Source organism: Etheostoma cragini, chromosome 1, assembly GCF_013103735.1.
Source record: "Etheostoma cragini isolate CJK2018 chromosome 1, CSU_Ecrag_1.0, whole genome shotgun sequence".
NCBI classification, from domain to species: domain Eukaryota; kingdom Metazoa; phylum Chordata; class Actinopteri; order Perciformes; family Percidae; genus Etheostoma; species Etheostoma cragini.
Genome location: NC_048407.1, coordinates 22,774,763 through 22,795,684, shown reverse-complemented (window position 1 = coordinate 22,795,684; position 20,922 = coordinate 22,774,763). Strand labels below are relative to the sequence as shown.

Genomic DNA, 20,922 nt, shown 5'->3' with positions numbered 1-20,922 from the left:
AAATGTGGCGTGTTGTTCAAAAGCCATGTGCAATTGTAATGCTCTCAGCACTATAAATGCTTTCCATTTAAACTTTCAGCCCACTGTGCCTGTGTGTGCTTGTGTGTGTGTGTGTGTGTGTGTGTGTGTGTGTGTGTGTGTGTGTGTGTGTGTGTGTGTGTGTGTGTGTGTGTGTGTGTGTGTGTGTGTGTGTGTGTGTGTGTGTGTGTGTGTGTGTGTGAGAGAGAGAGAGATAGAGAGTGAAACCATCTCTGTGAATCTCAGAAGAATATTCAAGTGTGGAAGTGTAACAATCAAGTTGTTAATATGCACACAGCTCATCTGGATGTGTGTGTGTGTGTGTGTGTGTGTGTTCACGTGTTATGAGTAGGGATTATTGCACAGTTCTGCACACTGCTGTTTGAATGCCAGTGAACACTGCTGTGAGTGTGGACACATGCGTGTGCTTTCACAATTTTGAGGTACATGTGTTTGTCTGTGTTGTTGTTTGTAAATTCATAACTTACTTTGTCCCGGTTCTTTGATAAATCTAGGAAAATGCTTGAAAGATCTCAGCTCAACTCATATTACCAAGAATTAATGTATAAGTATCTCATTTTCAGCACTGTTATCATATTTTTTAATTAACAGCTACAATATGCAAAATTTAACATAACAAAACCTGCATGTCAGCTATGCATTTAAAAGTAGGCTTTTCAAGATAGGGGTAGAGCTGCATTTGAATTTGAAAGGATTGTGATTGCATTTAAATACCCCTCATTTAGTTTTTGTAACTCTTTTGGAAATTAATCCAACCAGGGAGTGATTGTTAGCCTTAACCTGAAGTATCACACATTTCTGACTAAAATAATACATTTTCACAAATATTTGACAATCAAAGTTGTATTTGCTTAGATTCTTGACATCATAGATATAGTAATAACAACTTTGAACTTGCTGACATAAAACATGTGAAAGATTACTCAAAATACAGGTCTGCTTGATTCCTGTCATATCCTGTCACAAGTGCATGCCTCTCAGTGCATCCCTCCACTAACACCATGCAATTGTCAAGCTGTTTGTTCCACATGTCAGAATCTCACTAAAAGCTAATTATTTCCTCCATGCTCCATTGCCAGCAGGCTTCACATCAGGAGAAGCACAGATTCATCAGTGAGCCTTAAATTCAAGCCCCTTTTTAAACATTTTGGCTGATTATCACACCACCATGGGGCCAATCAGCAGTGTATTTACAGTGTCCCTCAATGCTGACCTTTTACCACTGGCAGGGGTTGTCATAAAGAGATCTGAAAGTGACTTTAGATTTCTATAGTTACCCATGTCTTTTACTTTCATGCCAGCAATGTTGTTGTAATATGCACCGTTAGAGTGTTGGAGTTAGTTAGATAACTTATTTTATAACCAACTAAACATATAACACTGCTGGTGAAAGAGTGATCATAGGCTCATTTAATTAGATTTTAATGAAGACTTGACAGTTATTTACTTAACATCTGAGTAAAACCTCAAGACATATTTTAGCTCACTAAACAGCACACCACCAAAAGATCCAAAGTACTGGCTCATGATTGAAAAAAAGCAGAAATCCACAGTGAAGTTTAACACTATACTGTACCAGATATGCAGGGCCTTTCTGTACGTTTCCAATCACAGGTATCTGTTAAAAATGTCTTCCTATGTCATTAGTACTACAAAATTACTTAATTGGTTTAAACTGACAGCATAAAAACCGCCTTTTCATAGATAAAAGCAAATATAACACAGTTTGAATAGCGAGCATATCAACAGAAAAGCAAAATGAAATAGAATGCACATGTCCACATGCAGATTGGCTTTTTATCCCAATAGTATGAGTTTATGTAAAGGCATTACAGTCTCAAAGGGCTAGTAGTGTGGCTAGCTTTTTAGTTGGGTTGTTTTACCTTTGACGTCGCAATAAGAAGCCTAATTTGTCACTTTTGCCAAGAAAATTCATGCAATGCAAATTAAAAAAAAATCACAATGACATCTATGAAAAATAATTGTGATTTCTTTTGCATGTGTGTGTGTGTGTTGTCCAGGGCTTAGTTTCCGTATCCCTCTAAGGGTAGATGCCTTATGCTGTACACATCGTAAAACCCCGTGGGACAAGTGTTTAGGCTATACAACTAATGTTGACTTAACTGAACTGGTGACACATTTAGGAAGGACTACGTCTACACTATAAGAAAATCCTGCAGAAAGCTGTTGTTAGTGAATGCTGTGGATTTTCCAGAGCAACCAGGACATTGTTTTTGGACAAGTGCTGAGTTTGTCAGTTTTCAATATTTTCAGCACCACAAACCAATTTCCATTCACCTCTGTTGAATTGGGGTCACAAGAACAGATATGTCAAATCCTCACTCAATAAAAGCAAAACTATATCCAGGGTGGGATATCACTATGGGGAAATATGTTTTTTGAGTGTTTAGATGGACTGATCCTTTCACTTTTGTTTTTTTCCTTTGCCAGAGCAAAATTTGTCTAAATGTGTTATTTGACTCAAATACCAGTACATCTATTCAAGAGGACATATAAGAGACAGACAGAAAGAGAAGGGGAATGGGGAAGAGCGGGGAAAGCAGATAAAAAGACTTATAGATGCACAAACTGACAGCCTCGTGACATGAAAGAAGAAGAGAGAGAATAAAAGAGAATATTAAAAGAACTGTAAGCATGCACTTACACACACACACACACACACACACACACACACACACACACAGTGGAGTCAGTGTGTGGATATGTAGTGCCTGCTCTGTGTGCTTGTGTTTATTAGATGTGATTCTCAAGCTGGAATAAAAAGAGAAAAGCGTGACAAAAAATGCTCAACAGCCTCCAGGATCAAAGGGCAAAATCTGGCACAGTGTCATGTGTGTTTTAAGACAGATAGAGAAAGAGGGCAGAGAAAGGAAGAGAGAAAAGATGGATGGATTGCAGGAAAGAGCGAGACAGGGAGGGGAAAACATAAGAGAAGGAGAAAATTGGAGAGGGGAAAAGGTATGTGGTGGTGAAAGAGAGACTTTTTTTTTTCTTTTGATTTTTTCTACACTTATTTAGTGTGAAGCCTTGACAACATCTACTGACATACACACACAAACACACACACACACACACACACACACACACACACACACACACACACACACACACACACACACACACACACACACACACACACACACACACACACACACACACACACACACACACACACAAACACACACACATATATATACAGGGCGGCCGTGGATCAGGAGAAGAGCGGTTGCCTGCCAATCCGAAGGTTGGTGGTTCGATCCCTTGCCCTTCAATCCCACGTCGAAGTGTCCTTGGACAACGTACACTGAAAACACACTGAATGTTGGCTTCTTGTGCGGTAACCTTGGCCCCACTGTATGAATGGTTCCTGGACTATGTAAAAGTGCTTTGAGCTTTGAGTAAACTAGAATATATAAATACAGTCCATTTTTACACGCATGTGACAGCAGGCCCAGCTCACTAACAAACAGCCCACGGCAAAACACACAAAAGCAAAACCTTTTCTTCACATACTGTACATATGAATGCTTGCTTAATTTGACTATAGGTTGAAAATGGATAGAAGACTCTATGGAGCAGAGTGGAGAAAGAGGTAGAAGACAAGTCGAAACTATTCTTAGCCTGCTGCTGTTAACTGTCTTGGCATCCTCAGGCGCACACAGATAACTAAGCGTTAACACACTGAGGGGAGAACATACTTTGCATCCGTCATCCATAAAGACTGCAAAAGAAGGCGAGGTAGGAGTAAGATGTTTCGGCTTCTAAAGTGGAAGACTAGAGAGGAAAAGACCAGAAAAAATGGGAACAAAGGATAGAAAAAAAGAGGAGAGAAAAGGATAACCGATGTTCTTGTCCTTGTATTAGCTCTAATTCCCCCTAATGTACCAAGTATTAAAGGGGGAGTTCACCCATTTTCTCTGACCTTGTCTATAGCACTCTGAGAAGCTATAGAGACACAGAGCTGGCAGAGATAGTCTGGCTTGGTGCCAGCAATTCATCTCCATGTCATTCTAAGAAAAAAAAAAAGAAAACTCCTTTTATTGCTGCATATTTTACCTTTTCTGTCATCCTTACATCATTCTTCTGTTACTCTCTCGCCTCCCCTCCAGCACATACGTACATCATGTTAGTGGTGAATAAAAAATGTATGATGCATTTCAAACTGTGTGCTTAATTTCCACACAAGATAAATATTTAATGTAGCCTTAGCGACAATTAGTTTGGCTGTTGCAGAAGTAGAATACAACGAAGAATAACAGCAGAATAATAAAAATAGAGTAAAATCCAACTGGGGTTCACCCAACATTATGCAACTGCAAATTTCAACACCAGCTGAGTGGAATCTGTGAATGTGCAGAAAAGGAAGTACTGTTACTTACGTATGTAGGGTATTGTAAACTTTGACTGATTTTGTATGCATTTACATGATTGAGCAGTGCAGGTGAATAAACAATTTGTGTGGGTGTGACAAAATCTGAAACAATCTTACCTATTTAAAGCATGCAACTAATCATAACTGCAATTGTTTTTACTGACTGCAGTTGTCTGACCACATGTCCACACCTCTCTTTCTCTCTCTCTCTTTCTCTCTCTCTCTCTCTCTCTCTCTCTCTCTCTCTCTCTGATGACATTCTGCATTGCAATTATTGAAACAAAAATGTCATTAGGGTTTTCAGACCTTAATAATGTCCTTTTCAAGTATTAATTTACTGTATGGCAAATGTTTAGGTATTAGCAGTATTTATATTTATTTTTCTTATTTATATCTATCTGTGTAATTTACAGCGTACTCTACCTCACTCCATCTCTAAATGGATTTGTAATCTACCAACTGTGTTGTTAAGTGGTATTTGCTTGTTGCAACCAATTTTGTGCATTGCAATCCAACCCTGCCCTGTGTGTGTGTGTGTGTGTGTGTGTGTGTGTGTGTTCATCACAGTCAATCCTGCCAGCTGCTATCTGCCATCCTGAGTCAGTTTGATGGGTCACACAATACACATACACATGAGTACACATGCACACACAGCCATATGCACACAGTAATCACCTAATCACTTGCATTGCAATGTCCATGTACTTAGTTTTGTCCCATTGAGTAAAAAAAAAAAACATAACACTTAACTTTTATTGTATCCTGGGGAAGTGGAGACGAGAAAAATAGTAGATATGGGTGATTAGATCAGGCAGCAGTGCAACAGAGAAATACGAAGATTAAAGTAGTAGAACTTCAAGAAAAAAAGAGTTTTTTTTGCAATATGGCAAGGCCTCTTACATTCCAAAAGTACTACAAAAAAAAACATTTTGGGCGTTAAAAAAAAAAAAAAAAAACAGAAGCAGCAAATATTTAAAGCAAAGGGAAATTGTAGAAAGGCCCTTCTGGCACTCGTAGGGCAAAGCCACCTGTTCATTGTCCCCAGAAATCTTTCTTAACGTTTTTCACTTTGAGAGCTAACAGTTTGTACCGTTTTACCCTTGTCCAGCGCAGAGATCCGGACATGTAAAAGATCCATCCATCAATTTCCTATACTTGCTTTTTGCTGTTCGGAGTCATGATAGGGGATGATATCCATCCCCGAATGCACAGGGTTTAAGACCCAATACACATTGACACTCCGCTATAAGAAATTGACAACAAGTGCTAAAAAATAAGTAGCTGCAGTATTTGCATTAAAAACAAAAAAAACATTCTGAAAGCACTGAAAATGCGTTTTCTGTATCAATCGTTATTATTTTTTTCAGCACTTTTTGCATATTTTTGCATATCCAAACTTTTTGTAATTTTTCTGCATTTCTTCCAAACAAAACAATCATGCTTAACAAAAGTCTGTGCACACATTTATGCTGACGCACAGCATGTGGTCTATTTATTTATAGTACACAGAGCATACTGTAAAGGTTAGTGGCTTATGTTAAATTATATGGTAATTTATATGTTAGGGACCACCTAGTGTGTTTGACCATGCTTAACATTATGAGAAACAGGTACATTACTCAATACATGTGTGTCCAATTTAGACCCAGCCGGGTGCATTAAAAAAGGTGGCTGGTGCTAATCATATCCTTTGATCAAATATAATGTACTGTCGTTTGGAATTTTAAACGTGATGTCATGTATAAATGTAATTTGTGAGATAGGGCTTCGTCAGAAAACAAGAGGCAATGGATTCTCTTTTCACAACACAATGATGTGCTCTCAAACTGTCACCTTTACAGCGCCAAGGGCCCTGATAGTACTGTATTGGGCTGCTGCATCCATGTAAATCACATCACAGCAGTCAAATACTAATAGAATGAAAGAATGTTGTCTGAATGGTTGGCAGCTCACTGTTTAAAGTAAGACATTATTTATATCTGTAAAAGTACCTTAAATTAAACCTCAGCTTCCTGCTGATTTCTAGTTGCCATGGAAGCAAATAAGAGACAAGTCTTTGGATTTTAACAGCCACTGAATAGTTATATTGAAATATTTTACTTTGAAAATCATGTATCTTGATTTATTTGTTCTGAATTCACCTCTTTGAAATTATTTTACTTCAGGAAGCATATATCTGAATTGATTTGTTCTGAATTCACCTCTTTGAAATTTAAATTGAAAAATTCTTGCTTTCCATTGTAAAAACATGAATTTTGATACATAGTTTTCAATGCTCACAAATTCAGATGAAAAAAAAATCGATTTGCAGAATTTCAGATAAAATAGATTCATGTTTCATCTCGGAGCTGGCTTCAACTTGTTTTTAGAAACTTCAATGTAGAATTCAGCTGTTAAAAAGTTGATATCAAACGTTAGCTAGCTAGCTATAACGTGTTGTCCTGCAGACTTAGTTACCTACACAGAGACACGAGTCACGCAAACCGTAGCTATGTGTTCAAAACATATTTAGCTTCAACATACTTCTGTCGAGCCCGGAGTTCGGTTGTACATAAACAGCAAACTTACCGGAGCACCGTCGTTTCTTCTGGCAGTCATGTTTACAGCGGTTTACAGCTTAAGTATCCATGCCAACCGAGAAGAGAGCCGTGTCCTGATAGGCCAAACGTCGGTTTGATTGTATGCAAGCTCGATTATCTCCTAGCCTGGGTAGCCTGGATGTTACTGTGTGAATATTCAAGTTGAATTTTTCGATCTGAATTTCAGCAATCAAACTTGACTGATATTGAATTTTTTTCAATCTGAATTTTAGCAATAGAATTTGATTAACATGAATCTATTTTATCTGAAATTCGGCGAGTTGACTTTTTTGTATCTGAATTTGTGACCATTGAAATATATGTATCGAAATTCAGGTTTTTAAAATGGAAACCAAAAATTTTAAAATGTAAAGTTCAAAGAGGGGACTTCAGAACCAATCAATTAAGATATATGGTTCCTTACGTAAAATAATTTTTTAAGAGGTGAATTCAGAAGTTTTCAAAATACAATATTTCAATATTAGGTATTCAGTGGCTGTTAAAATTCAAAGACTTATGTCTCCTATGTGCTTCCATAAATGTCACCATTTAACACATTGAAATGTGCTGGTAAATATATTGTATTTATATGGCTTTTCTAGTCTTAACAACTACTCAAAGCGCTTTTACATCATACAGGAACCATTCACCATTCACACACATTCAAACACTGTGGCCAAGGCTACCACCTGCTCATCAGATAAACACATTTACACTCGGGGTAACTCGGGTTTCAGTCTCTTGCCCAAGGACACTTTCGACATGGGACTGCAGGGCCAGGGATTGAACCACCAACCTTCCAACTGGGAGGCAACCGCTCTACCACTGAGCCACAGCCGACCAAGATGTATAGCTCATGTATTAAAATATATAAGATTATTACCTTAATGTTTTGATGGGTAGCATATAATTCATTTTCTTAGATTTACGAGATGGATAAAAAACAACAGAGAGAGAGAGAGTGTGTGTTTATGTGTGCATGCATGTAGGTGACTGTGTTAATGAACAGTTTGTTTGTATAAAGAACGTTTGTGTGTTGTGTAAGTACCATATTTATCTGTGTCCTCAAAAAACAATGGAATTTCTTTGTTTATATGCGTTTTCCTGGCAGGTGACCTTGTGTGGCGGTGCAGATAATCTCTGTTCTCTCGCCGAAGAAAAAAGTAAAAGTACTGAAATGTAGTTAAATGGCTGCAAAAACCTCAGGAAGGAGGTCAGGGGCGAAGGACCACTGTGGAAAGTGTCTGACTTTCACGGAGGTCATAACAGTCATTTTGGAAAGCAATGGCAAATGCCCCATTTTGTTGATTTGTACGTGCACGTATGAATTGCTCTGTACATGTGTTATCGGTCGGCGGTTGCTTTAATTTTGTGCGATATCATACAAACTTGTTCCTGAGAATGCGTTGCAGTAGGTGAAAACATGAGTAGTCTCTTAAGATTTTCTAACAGATAAAGAAGGAATTCCCCTTTTGGATTATTTAAACCTATAAAATGATGCTCAAAACATCTAGAATATTTGTATTTGTTTTAATGTGTTACAGCCATACAAAACATGGAGTCATAGGTTTAAATATAATAGAAAATATATATGGTATGGTATAGAATGAGAGGCAACGAAAAGACACACTGGATGTTACTACTAAGTATTCCTATGCGAAGTGTTAATTAAGCATATGAACTTCTATCTTACATGAGCATATCTACAGAACAGATTTATACGACCACAATCTTGTTTTTTTCTGCAGCAAAACTGCGACCTGTAACCTGAGGAGGGAGTGAAGTTAAAGATTGAAAGCAATAGTAGTAAGGAAATACGAATGGGTGGAGGTGGAGGAGGAGGAGGGGGAACAAGAGATAAGAAAGAGAGCAGCAGAGCAAGCAGAGAAGTGGCTTGTCAAACTCAGATGAGACCTGGAGGAGAAAAGGAGAGTGAGGGAAACAGGAAGTGGGATAGACTTCAAGGATGAGGGCAGAGTCAATGCTGGGAGAATGAAGCAGATGAATGTAGTACAGGAGCGAGGAGGATGAAAGGTTTGAGACGAGAGGAGAGAAAGAAGGCAAGCAACAAGATTGATGGACATGCAGAATGAAAGAACGAGATGGATGCGTGCAGCAGGGTCAAAAGAGAAAGAACATTAGGTGGACGGGAAAAGAAAGGTGAGAGTGCAAAGTCAATATGGGAGGATGGAGGGAGAAGGGCACAGGGAAGGAATAAAGAAGATACATGGCATTGGTGAGGGAATGACAGGCAGACAAAGCTGCAGAGCAGGAGAGGAGGGTAAAGGAGAGATAAACGGGGGGTTGCAATGAAGCATGAAACAAGCAAGACTCACTTAACCTTCAGTTTGTGTTTGCAGGAAAACATTGGATCTACCCGGTTACAACTGGTACCCTATTTACTTTACCAACTGAGACTTTACACCCAAAGTAAACATGCAGAATGCTTAGAGTACTCAAGTAATTATACAAACATGTTTTAGCAAATGGACTACAGATTATGTAAATTTTACATTACACTACTCAATTTTCCTAAACATGGCATACATTTTGAAATTGATTTTGGAACTTTCATGCGGCCACTGGTTTCATATAATCTCAGGGTGCAATTAAAGTCAACTCTGCAAAGACTTCAAAGTTTCTTAATATAAACATCCGTCACAATGAACAGGTCCTTTTGTTTATTAATTTCATTATTTATTTTTTGTTAGAGTAAAATTTTTATTTTATGGTAATGCATTTGCAAGCATAAACTTTGTAAGTAGTTACGCAGTTAGTAGTTTTAATTATCAGCAAAATGTACCTAATTTTCAAAGTAAAACTACTTGTTTTGTCCCTGCCACTGATATATTTTATATGACAATATATTAAGTTGTTAATACTGATGCATCAATGTGTACGCAGTATTTTAACGCTATCGATGGTTGACATGAAGCTAGTTTAAACTACTTTATATACAATCAGCGAGTTTAGTCCAGTGACTCCCAACCTAGGGGCCAGGCCACTAAACAGTGTAAATCTAGGGTAAATCTAAGCATTTTTTGAAATCGTAATTGCTTTGTTTTGTAAAGTTTTGGATGATTTTACCTTTTGGGGGTTTACATGGAAAAACATGTGAGAATTGGGTTTAATCATTTTACCGAAAATTAGATGAATCACATCCCGGGAAAAGACAATCCATTATTTGTTTATCTTTCTAGCCCACGTAATGTATCAAAATCAAATAATTGCTCAAAGTTAACCAAAGATCAATGTTACCGTATGACAACAATAGAAGCACACTCCTTGCCTTTTTTATTTCATTTTATTTTCCTTTTCCTTTTTCTTGGGAAATGGTCTTGATTTCCAGGGAATCCCGTTTCCCCGGGATTAAACCCTAGTTAGAGCATTTTGGTGGAACAGTAATCTCAAAAAATGTATGGTATTTTTTTAAATTCAGCATTTAGTTTTTACGTAAAGTCTTGATCTGGAAAAATAACCAATACTTATAGCTATCAAGTATATTTAATTTAGTAAAAAAAATGCAATATTATTCTCTGAAATGTTGTGGAGTACTCCAAAGTATAATGCATTAAATGGAAATACCAAAGAAAAGTGCGAGAACCTCAACATTTTAATTAAGTGCGGTTCTTGAGTGAATGTACTGTACTTAGTTACTTTACATTGCTCTGTGCATGCAAAACAAACACACACACACACACCAACTTTTATATCTGAGGATTAATTGGTGTCTTGTTTTGGAGGTCATAGATTGCACACCTTTTTACAACTGTGCTACATCCCCATTACACAGCTGACTGTTAAGATGGTCTGTCCAGATAAAGTAAGGATGGATGGAGGGAGTGGTGCAGATAATAGGTGACTATCTGTAGGTGAGAGACATAAAGGTTGAGAGGGAAGTGAAAGAGGATAGATGGATGGACTGGAGCAGCGGGATGAGTGTAGATAATGGCTAGACATAATATCTGCCAGAGAGAGAAGGGAACATGGACAGAGAGGGGAAGAAGAAGGGAGATACAGCAGGTAAAATGAGGTAAAGCTAGCATGGAGGGATGGATAGATTGATGAATAGAAAGGATGGAGGAAAAAGTGTAGATAATGGGCTCAGATCTCATTTTTGGATGGAGGAGAGACAGACAGACAAGGAGGTATGGATGATTATGTGTGCAGGAGTGGAGCAATGAGTATAGATATTGCTCTCCATCTAATGTCTGCATGGAGAAGAGGTTATGGAGATAAGAAAGCGGGATGGGGAGATGAATGGGCAGGAGTAGGGGGACGGCCCTATCTTCATACTTGTGTGCCATGTGGCTTGAACACACACTGGTGAAAGTCACTGTGTATTTGTTAAGTGATGTGTGGAAAGTCTGTGTGCTGTGTCCTGTAGTTACCTATTGCATGTTAATACTCTAGTACTGTGACGCTCTGAGCTCTCAATCAGTGTCACAGAGACAGGTTCCTGCAAATGTCCTTTCCGTGACAAATAAACTGATTCCTGTGAGTGTACTGTATGTACTGCAGGTAATGGGCTTGATCTAATGTCAGCAGGAGATGGGAGGAGAGGAGAAGAGACAGGAGGAGATGGATGTGTTGATAGAGAGGACTGGAGGGATGAGTTTAAAATATGGTCAGATGTGATGTCTGGAGACAGAGAGGAGTAGGGATACAGTAGTGGATGCAGGAATGGAATGGCTGAGCATAAATGATGAGATAGATGTAATGTGTGGAGGAGTGGCGAGAGGACATAGGGGAGGAAATGGGGGGGAGAATGGATGGATGGATGGTGGGACACGGTACAAGGATAAATTTGGTGGAAAGAGGAGAGTGAGAGGGAAAGGGATGGATGGATGGAAAGTGGAGGGATGAGTGCAGATAATGGCTAAACCTAATGTCTGGAGGGCAGACATCTATCTGACTGACCGAATTATAGTCCAGCTCACTTTCTACAGACTAATTACTAGAACACAGGATTGTCTCTCTGTCCTTTTTCCTCTGTGGCTTTATCTTCCTCTCTATTTCAATACTCAGAGTGATTTCAGGGCTTATGAGAGGGGTGGATACTAATACTGAGAGCTGAACACATCTCTTCTCAGGTTGTACTGTAGATCAACTCACCTGCCTTCTTTTCCCCTGGTAAGCACAGATCCTCACATACCCTCCGTCTTATAACAGTTAAACTGTATTTTCTTTAGAAAATTTCTTATGTTACCTTCACACCATCGCGCTCATTTGCCTTATTATTCTCTTCCTTGCTCCTTTGTCAACTATCTGTTTTCAGGCATAATCTAAAGAGGAGAAACTGCAATCCACCTGTCAACAACTCTGCTTGTTATTGCCATTGTTAGCGCTTACACATCTTGTTTAAGTATGTATTTCAGGTGTGTGAATAAGTGGGTAAACAACGAGCTACATGCTCTGTACAATATTTATCATGACCCGGTTGCATTCATCATAAGTCAAATTTGATCAAATTGAACTGACTTGTTGACATCGGAGGTTGTGGGGAAAAAATGTGTGTAGGAAACAACAAACCTGCCAACCACCTCTCCTGTTAGCTCGGCTGTGTCATAAAAGTAAGTACGAAAATAAAGGAAATGCAGGTGTAACATGCTTTTATTGGGTGTAGTGCTCACCTTTAGTGAGCCTTTGCATAAGTGTCTGGATTTTATGGGGGGTCACGGATACAGTACAACCCTTTTACAAGAAATCACGTCTTTGGCAGCGCTGAATGTCCTGCTGTGTTTAGTTAGATTGAGATTAAGTCCCAGGGACTGCTATTGTTTGTAAGGCTGATCAAACCAATTTGCTTTCATTCCCTGTGGATGCAGCTATAATTTTCCTGAAAGATTGAATATATCACTTTGTCAACATTTAGTGTGCTGTAAAAAGATGTCCACTATAACACAACAATGCCACAACCCACATGAGAGAGTTGCAGTGGTAAACACCTGTCTGCTTGTTGAGCACCATGCAATTGATGACACATGTATTAGTGTTAGGGCACCTGCACTGTTTTGCATCTCAAGTACATTTTAGGCATAATGAGGTGATTATGCACTTCAACCTGAATATCTCCTTCTGTGAAATGCTTAATGAAAATGTTTTGGATTGTCATTTGCAGTTAATTGATCCACATCTGTGTGATTGTTTTAGTCTCTTAAATAATACACAGATACATAGTTATACCTGCACGATTATGGGAAAAATACAAATCTCAATTTTTTTGCTTAGAATTGATAACACTGTTCTCTGCCATGATTTTTTTTTTTTACCATCACAAAACAAAACTAATTGGCAGAACCAAACACTGATTTTGTTTTGGCACCTATGGCAAATTGCTCATCACCACAAGCCTGTTAACATAGAGGCCTCAATGAAAAGAAGGGGGAGTATTGCAGCGCTTGAGAGCACTAAAACCTATTTTATACAGTCTGTTTAAAACTCACAGAAGAAAGTAGTAGTGCTTGTGATGCTGCCGGATCGTAAAATTAAATGAGACTTATTAAAATTATTTTTTTAATCAGTTATTTATAGATCAAATTGTGAAGAGGGTGAATCGAGATCACGATTTTAACAAATAATCATGCAGGCCTAGTTATGATGGTTGAGGAGAATATGTATTTGTCCAATGTTGCCAATATTGCTCTTCATCTGAAACTGTCAATGTCAGTGACTTCCTATCAAGTATCCTAGGAGTTGACATCTCTTTTTTGCAGAATTGTTGTCTGTACTCTACTGTTCAAATACCACAGCGACTGCTTTCCAGTGATTATACTCATGACAGTATTGTAAATGACAAATGACACATGGGTTTTGAACTTGTTCTAGCTTTATCCTTGCATCATCAAACTTTGTTGTTTGTTGCCCCACATCAAGCTAGTTCATGTTCATGCATTCTTCTGTTACTGTGTTTTAAGATCATACTTAAAACTTTGTATTTAACTGGAACAGCAGGTCACGGTTACTAATTATCATCAAAGATGAAACCACTTCATTAACTCAAAGATCAATTTTAGCAAATCATTACCAATTAATCAGGCTCCTTTGGGGGAGTTTTTAAACAGTCTTAGTGTCTGTGTGTAAACAGACACTATTGAAAGCTGTCTTAAAGTGAGCAGACTTGCCCACGCCCCTGTGGCTTTCCCTGTCTGGACTTTATCGCAGACCATTTACAGACAGAAGACTTTTGAGGTGAGGGCAAAAGTCTAAGCTCTGCAGCTTCCCAACAGAAATGAACAAAATGCTGCATATCAGACAGCAAGAGAGCAGCAGTATTTTTATACCTTCTTTCAGTATTGTTTGGGCAGGAAAGTGGCCCATCTTACCTAATAATAACTGAAGAATGTAAGTACATTATTAATAGTCAATCAGCCACACCAGAGCAACCTATAAACAACACGCATACACACACACACACAAAGTAAATCCTGCAACCTTGTAACTACCTAACTAAAGACACACACACACACACACACACACACACACATACACACACATGTGAGTTATCATTGCTTTGCCCTCAAGAGCACTATCAGTCAAAATGTAATTCAGTCACAACTTGATATACTAGTGTGTGTATAATGTACGTATCAGTGTGTGTGGGTGGGTGGGTGTGTGATATAATGGCAGGCCAAAGGGGGCAGAGAGAAATAGAGGGAGTTGAAACTCAAATGTATTCTTTAGCTTTTATTATCATGACATTGCCAAGGGCAGAGAAAGAGAGAGACGATAGATGGAAAGAAGAGAAAGATAACCAGTGAACAACAGAATAAGAGGGAGAATGAGACAGTAATCTCTTTTTCCTTTCGGCTTTAGAACTGCTGCTCTTTGGCCAACACTTTTGCGTGTGTGTGTGTTTCTGCAGCTAAATGGGCTTGTGTTGTTTTGTGTGGATTGAAAGTAGCCTCTTACAGAACCAGATGTCTGTGCATTGATTTTTTTATTATTATTTTGAGCTAATAGCCTAGAACAATCTAGAAATGTGTTGGGTAACTCCATGGCGAGAAAGAAATGTAATTGCTTTGCAACAAAAACTGTGAGACGGCACCATTGTTCCAGCATATATGGCCCTTGATATTTTTTGCAGTGGTGGAGTAATGGAACAACTGATGTTTACTTGCTCTGAACACAGACTGAGTGATGGAGGACCACAGTCAATATTGCATGCAGAGTGATGATGACCACCTCATCCACCAAAATGTTGGCTTGCTGCTGATTTTCTGATCCAGACAGGGCTTCATGAGGCTTTTGCCTCTCCTTCACTGTCATTGCTAATTTAACCAGGCACTGGGGCTGGCTTTTGCTGCGTTCCAGTCACCCCGTAACACGTGTTTTCACAACCATCTACCAGTGAAAGTGCTCTGGAATTGCAGTCAAACCCGTAACTTACTACCCATAAAATCGTAACAGATAATTGTACTCCCCGTTACAGTTTTTAACGTCACACACACGTAAACAACAATGGCGACACCTGTTGATGCAGACGCCATTGATAGAAAGACGGAGAGAAATAGAAATAGACATACAGGCTGCCTCAAAAGTTTCCGCACCCCAGGTAAAAAATGTTGTTAATGTGCATAAAGAAGAAAAATCTCCAAAAGGCATCAAATGACCGATTAGGCATTCATATAATATTTCACAAAAAGTTAGATTTTATTTCCATCATTTACACTTTTAAAATAACAGAAAAATGGCATCTGCAAAAGTTTGGGCACCCTGTAGAGTTTCTAGCATGCACCGCCCCCTTTGGTAAGCTGAGACCTTGCTTGCTAGTATCAGCTAACCCTAGCTAGCGCTAGCTAACATCACCATTTGGTAGCCGCTAACTAACACTAGCTCGAAGGGTCTGTCGTGACTTTTCTGGAACGCTAACCAGGTTGTGAGTCAATAAGTCAATCAAAATTTGTTTGTATAGCACCTTACACTTTGTGCTTAACAGAATGAGTAAATCACATCATACAGCAGAAAGAGTGAACATAGAAAACGGTAAAATCCAAAAAAGTTACAAAGAAACAAAATAATTAAATTGTCTCACCACTGCTTTGTAATAAAAGCCAGACCAAACAGATATGTTTTGAGTTTGGACCTAAAAAGAGCAACATCTGTAACAGTGCAAATATTAGGGGTAACTTTTTGCAGACTCTTGGGGCAGCAACTGCAAAAGCCTGATCTCCCCACCGTTTATATCTGGACCATGGGACTTATAAAACCAACTGATTTGAATACTGCAATGACCGGTTGTGCTCCCGCAAAGTTAAAATTTCAGACAAACACTCTGGGGCGAGACCATTTAAAGCCTTAAAAACAAACAATCAAATCTTAAAATCTATTCTAAAACGCACCTGGAGCCAATGCAGGGCATAGAGAACGGGAGTGATGGGTGCATGTCTAGATGTATTTGTTTAAAAGTGAGCAGCAGTATTTTGCACAAGTTGAGAGCGGCGTGAGTTGGACGTCTGATTCAGACCAACATAGACAGCATTACAGTAATCCAACCTTGAACTAATAAAAGCATGAATGGCCTTTTGTAGGTCGTGCCTGTTCAGAAAAGGCTTAACTTTAGCCAGCAGACGAAGCTGGAAAAAGCTAATTTTAACAACATTACCGATCTGCTTATCAAATTTCATGCTGCAATCAAAAGTAACCCGCCAACTTTTGATAGCTGATCTTGTGTAAGATGCCAGAGCTCCCAAACTCAAAGCTGGACCATTCTGCCTTCCTGGAGTACTGAAAACAATACACTTCGTTTTACCTTCATTCAAATTAAGAAAGTTGTCTGAAAGCCACAACTTAATATCAGTGATACAAATAAGCAGGGAGTTTAGTGCAACACTGTCATTTGCTTTCATAGGCAAATACATTTGAAAATCATCTGCACCGCAATGAAAAGACAGGTTGTGCTTTCCTATAATCGCCTCTAAAGGCAGCATATATAAAGAAAACAGAATAAGGCCAAGAAGGGATCCTTGTGGTACCCCACAAGAGAGAGGAGCAACTGACAAGGAGAGGTTACCAATCATAACAGAAAAGCTGCTATTTGACAGATAGGAGCTGAACCATTTCAGTGCCAAGCCTCTGATGCCTACACAATTCTCAATGCGTGAGAGAGAAGATCTGCATGGCCCACTGTATAAAACTCTTCTGAGAGGTCCAAAAGAACTAAAACAGTAGGATTCCCGGCATCTACGGACAAGGCAATATCAGTATGTACCCTCAAGAGTAGAGATTCACTGCTGTGACGTGATCTAAAACCAGATTAAAATTTTTCAAAAAACAGAGTTCAGTTGCAAAAAAACTTGTAACTGTATTAAAACAATCTTTTTTTAATCCTTTGAAAACTATGGCAGATGAGAGACTGGTCTAAAATTGGACAGCACTGTAGGGTCAAGATTAGGCTTGTTAAGTAGGGGCCTGACCACGGCATGTTTAAAGGCAGCTGGGACAGAACCTAAACTAAGACAGGAATAAAACGACTAAGAAGACGCGCCCCGATGGTGCTATTAAAAACCTCCTTCCCCATTCTGGCGGTGACAATGTCTAAGGGACAGTTGGTAGGTTTTATGTGTTGTACAACCACACTAAGTAACGTCAGAGAAACTGGCTTAAATACCTCAAACACAGCTGAGTGTCAAGGAGAAGCAGGTAAATCACCTTAACATTTGCACTGGTGATTCTCCTGATACATGCACTGATTGACACATCTTTCGGAGCAGAAGTGCATGAATTTATGACCTGGTTAATAGTATTAAATAACACAACTCTAGGTTCATGGCAACTTCTAGTCGGAACTTACGGACTAAAAACTGTCTGTCCAAGTATGCCAAAGATCTCCTTCATTTGCTCTAGGTCATTACGCAACTTAATTTTAAAACAGGATGAAATCTGGTTTAGTAGATTGTGTTGAGACTGTCTTAAAGAAACCCCAAACATGAACTCACAATGGGAAATCTACAGGCAGTACAACTCGGACGCGTAGTCAGTAATGGGCCAGGGCGGCATTGGCCTGGCCACTTTACTCACTGTGCTTCCAGCCAAGTTTGACCGAAATACTTCGTGTCAGGAAAAATATTGAAATGTATGATTAAAAAAAAAAAAAGTAGGATCAGGATTAGTTGTGTGTTTAGCTAATGTGTCTTCTCTTCTTATTAAAACAAAACAGGTCCCATGGCATGAAAATGTAACTTTATGATGTTTTTTAACATTAATATATGTTCCCCCAGCCTGCATATGGTCCCCCAGTAGCTACAAATGGTGATAGGTGGAAACTGAGCCCTGGGTATCCTGCTCTGCCTTTGAGGAAATGAAAACTCAGATGGGCCAATCTGGAATCTGTTCCATATGAGGTCATAAGGGGAAAGGTTACCTCCCCTTTCTCTGCTTTGCCCGCTTTTGAGAAAGAAAGAGACATCATGGCTTTTCAAACAAGCAACCCGCCGAAACGTGTTTCACATTTCTTTTAACCTAGTGGTAACCTTCGTAGTAAGAAATCGCGAACACTGATGATGGCTTCTAGCTGAAACGTGTTTGTGTTTTGCCCACATTAAATAAGAAGATAACTTATTTGTAAGTGACTGTGGGCTCTATACAATGGCCCTCATTTATCAACCTAACGTAGAAACCAGCGCAGATATGAGCACAGAAATCCTCTTACAACAGGCTTCACGTGGGATTCATGAAACGTTCATATCACACTAATCCCAGTGTAAGAATGGTTGTACATTTATAAATGCAACAATCGTAATTTATATATCGCATCCCAATATATTTTTGGATTTGAGGCCTTGCCCCTACTATCTACAACATATCTATATGTACCTATATTTAAATAAACATGGTAGTGTAGTTTATGCCGTTTTTTAAAATTTATTTTACTTTTGTTTTTTTGTGAGTCATAGCCAGGCAACAGCTGTGCCCATGCTGGACCACCACCCTGACCCTGTCTCCTGACAGCAGAGGGGCTGGAAAACAAGCCGAAATATGTCGATCAATGGCAGAAATACATCGTTCACTTGTGGCCATTAACAACACTTTAAGGGAACATGCCGACTTATTGGGACTTTACCTTATTCACCGTATCCCCCAGAGTTAGACAAGTCGATTCATACCTTTCTCATCTCAGTGCGTTCTGTAAATCTAGTCAAAATTAGTTTAGCCTAGCAAAGATCCTGCAGGTAATATGTTCTTATTTACATGTTTTTATTCAGACCAGTCGTGAGTTTTTTTCCGTTCAAATTGATAAATGCCAAGCTTTGCGTAGACATCGGCGTACGCCCGTCCTACGCCTGTCTTAGGTCGTACACACGTTTCATTAATGAGTGCCAATGTCTCAGATTTGGCACTTTGCTGGACACTTTCATTATATCTTTCGTAATTCAAACAATACTTGGGTGGAAGTTTTTATTCTTTGATTTTCTTTTACTGCTGCTAGTGCATTTGATTGCCATGATCTGACCATAGTCCTGAAACAATAAAGCTGTTATGAATTCACAAGGATATATTACATGTGGGATTTCTGTCTGATGTAGGCTATTCTGTCATGCAGTATATAAACACATTCTCCGCTGTATGTTTTGTTGCCTCTTTGTGCAGAGTGCTGTGCAGAGCCAGTGCTGATGGTTCTGTCGGCAAATATATTTTAACCTGAATAGATTAAAATCAACAAGTTTTTCTATATTCTTGTGTAAAAACTTTTTTGACTGAGCTTATTTTGGTTAAGCATGTTGTAAACAGTATTGCTATTGCCATTGTAATACACTACATGTTGGAAGGTGAAATTGTTGCTGTTTTTTCAGTTTGTCCTTTTTTTGCTACTTCCACTTCTTTTTGAAAACGGCCCACTCACTTTTGCACTGGCCCGCCCAACAAAGTATTTCTGCCTATGCCACTGCTACAACAATGCCAACAATGCACTTTTGTATCCAGCAGCAACTGTTCCCTCTGGAGTCATAATGTTCATTTTAGGTGGTTATACCAGTAAATGAAGTGGTAAAGAAATAACACAGAAAAATAACGTTCAAAAGATACTTGTGTGTTGTATGTTGGGTGAAAGGGCCTCATGGGAGGACCACAGAGGACCTGCAGCCACAAAGATCTGAAGGTCTCCTGTGCCTATCAATTTGGTCTATACACAGTGAATAAAATACTAACGATTGGTTTTGGTCTTATGAGTATAACAAACCATATCACGTTTCTATTTATTTTTTTGTTTTTTATATTGTTTTATTTTTTTTAAATTTAAACCACACCACTTCTGGCAGGGAAGGTCAGTGCGGTGCCATGTGCCGTGTAGGGCATCTGTGCATTAAAAGTTAGGTCACATTGTCTCTGTGACTGCCGTTGCTCTTGACATCCGCTCCATACCAGAGCTAAAGGAGACCATCTGTCTGCAGCAGAAAATGCAAAACCGAAGATCAACAGATCTTTTAATTTCTGCTTAACATCTGAGAAGTTGAATAATTGACCGTTTGTAGCATATAGGGATACAATTAGTTTAGTTGGAATAAGATTGGCTCTTTGGGGGAGCCCATTTTTTTTAGCAGCAACAAGGTTTTTTATATGGCATATGAAAAATGACCACTGTACACCTGCATCATATGATTAGACGTCAGTTAGCTAAAAACCACAGCTTTGAAAAGGGTAACTGCAGTCCAAATTCAAAATACCGAGTTGCCTCCCTCCGCCCCTCTTTATGAGCATTGAAATTCACGGGAGTTGCCAGGTTGAGAACACTAAACAAAACATCACACAATGTCAATGTTATCTTGATGCTAGTCTTGCATTGCCAGACATTAGTTGGCTGATGTTAATGGTTATAAAAAGCTGTACTCCTGAGGAGCTTGGTTCCCAGCTGACAGTCGACTAACTGCAACTACGACCGCTAAAAATACAGAGACCACAGTCACTTTCTGGTGG

The 20,922-nt window shown here is 39.0% G+C and overlaps 2 long non-coding RNA genes across 2 annotated transcripts; one reads left to right on the top strand and one right to left on the bottom strand.

Annotated features, from left to right (window-relative positions):
- Positions 1–3,552: 3,552 nt before the first annotated feature.
- On the bottom strand, positions 3,553–17,531 carry LOC117945575. Its single transcript, XR_004656838.1, has 4 exons — positions 17,388–17,531; positions 8,630–8,640; positions 3,739–3,741; positions 3,553–3,563 (listed from the first exon to the last, which is right to left on the bottom strand). It is a non-coding gene; the product is annotated as an uncharacterized LOC117945575 (long non-coding RNA).
- LOC117945586 lies at positions 4,386–19,142 on the top strand. The gene is made up of 3 exons (XR_004656839.1): positions 4,386–4,396; positions 11,830–11,835; positions 18,917–19,142. It is a non-coding gene; the product is annotated as an uncharacterized LOC117945586 (long non-coding RNA).
- Positions 19,143–20,922: the final 1,780 nt, after the last annotated feature.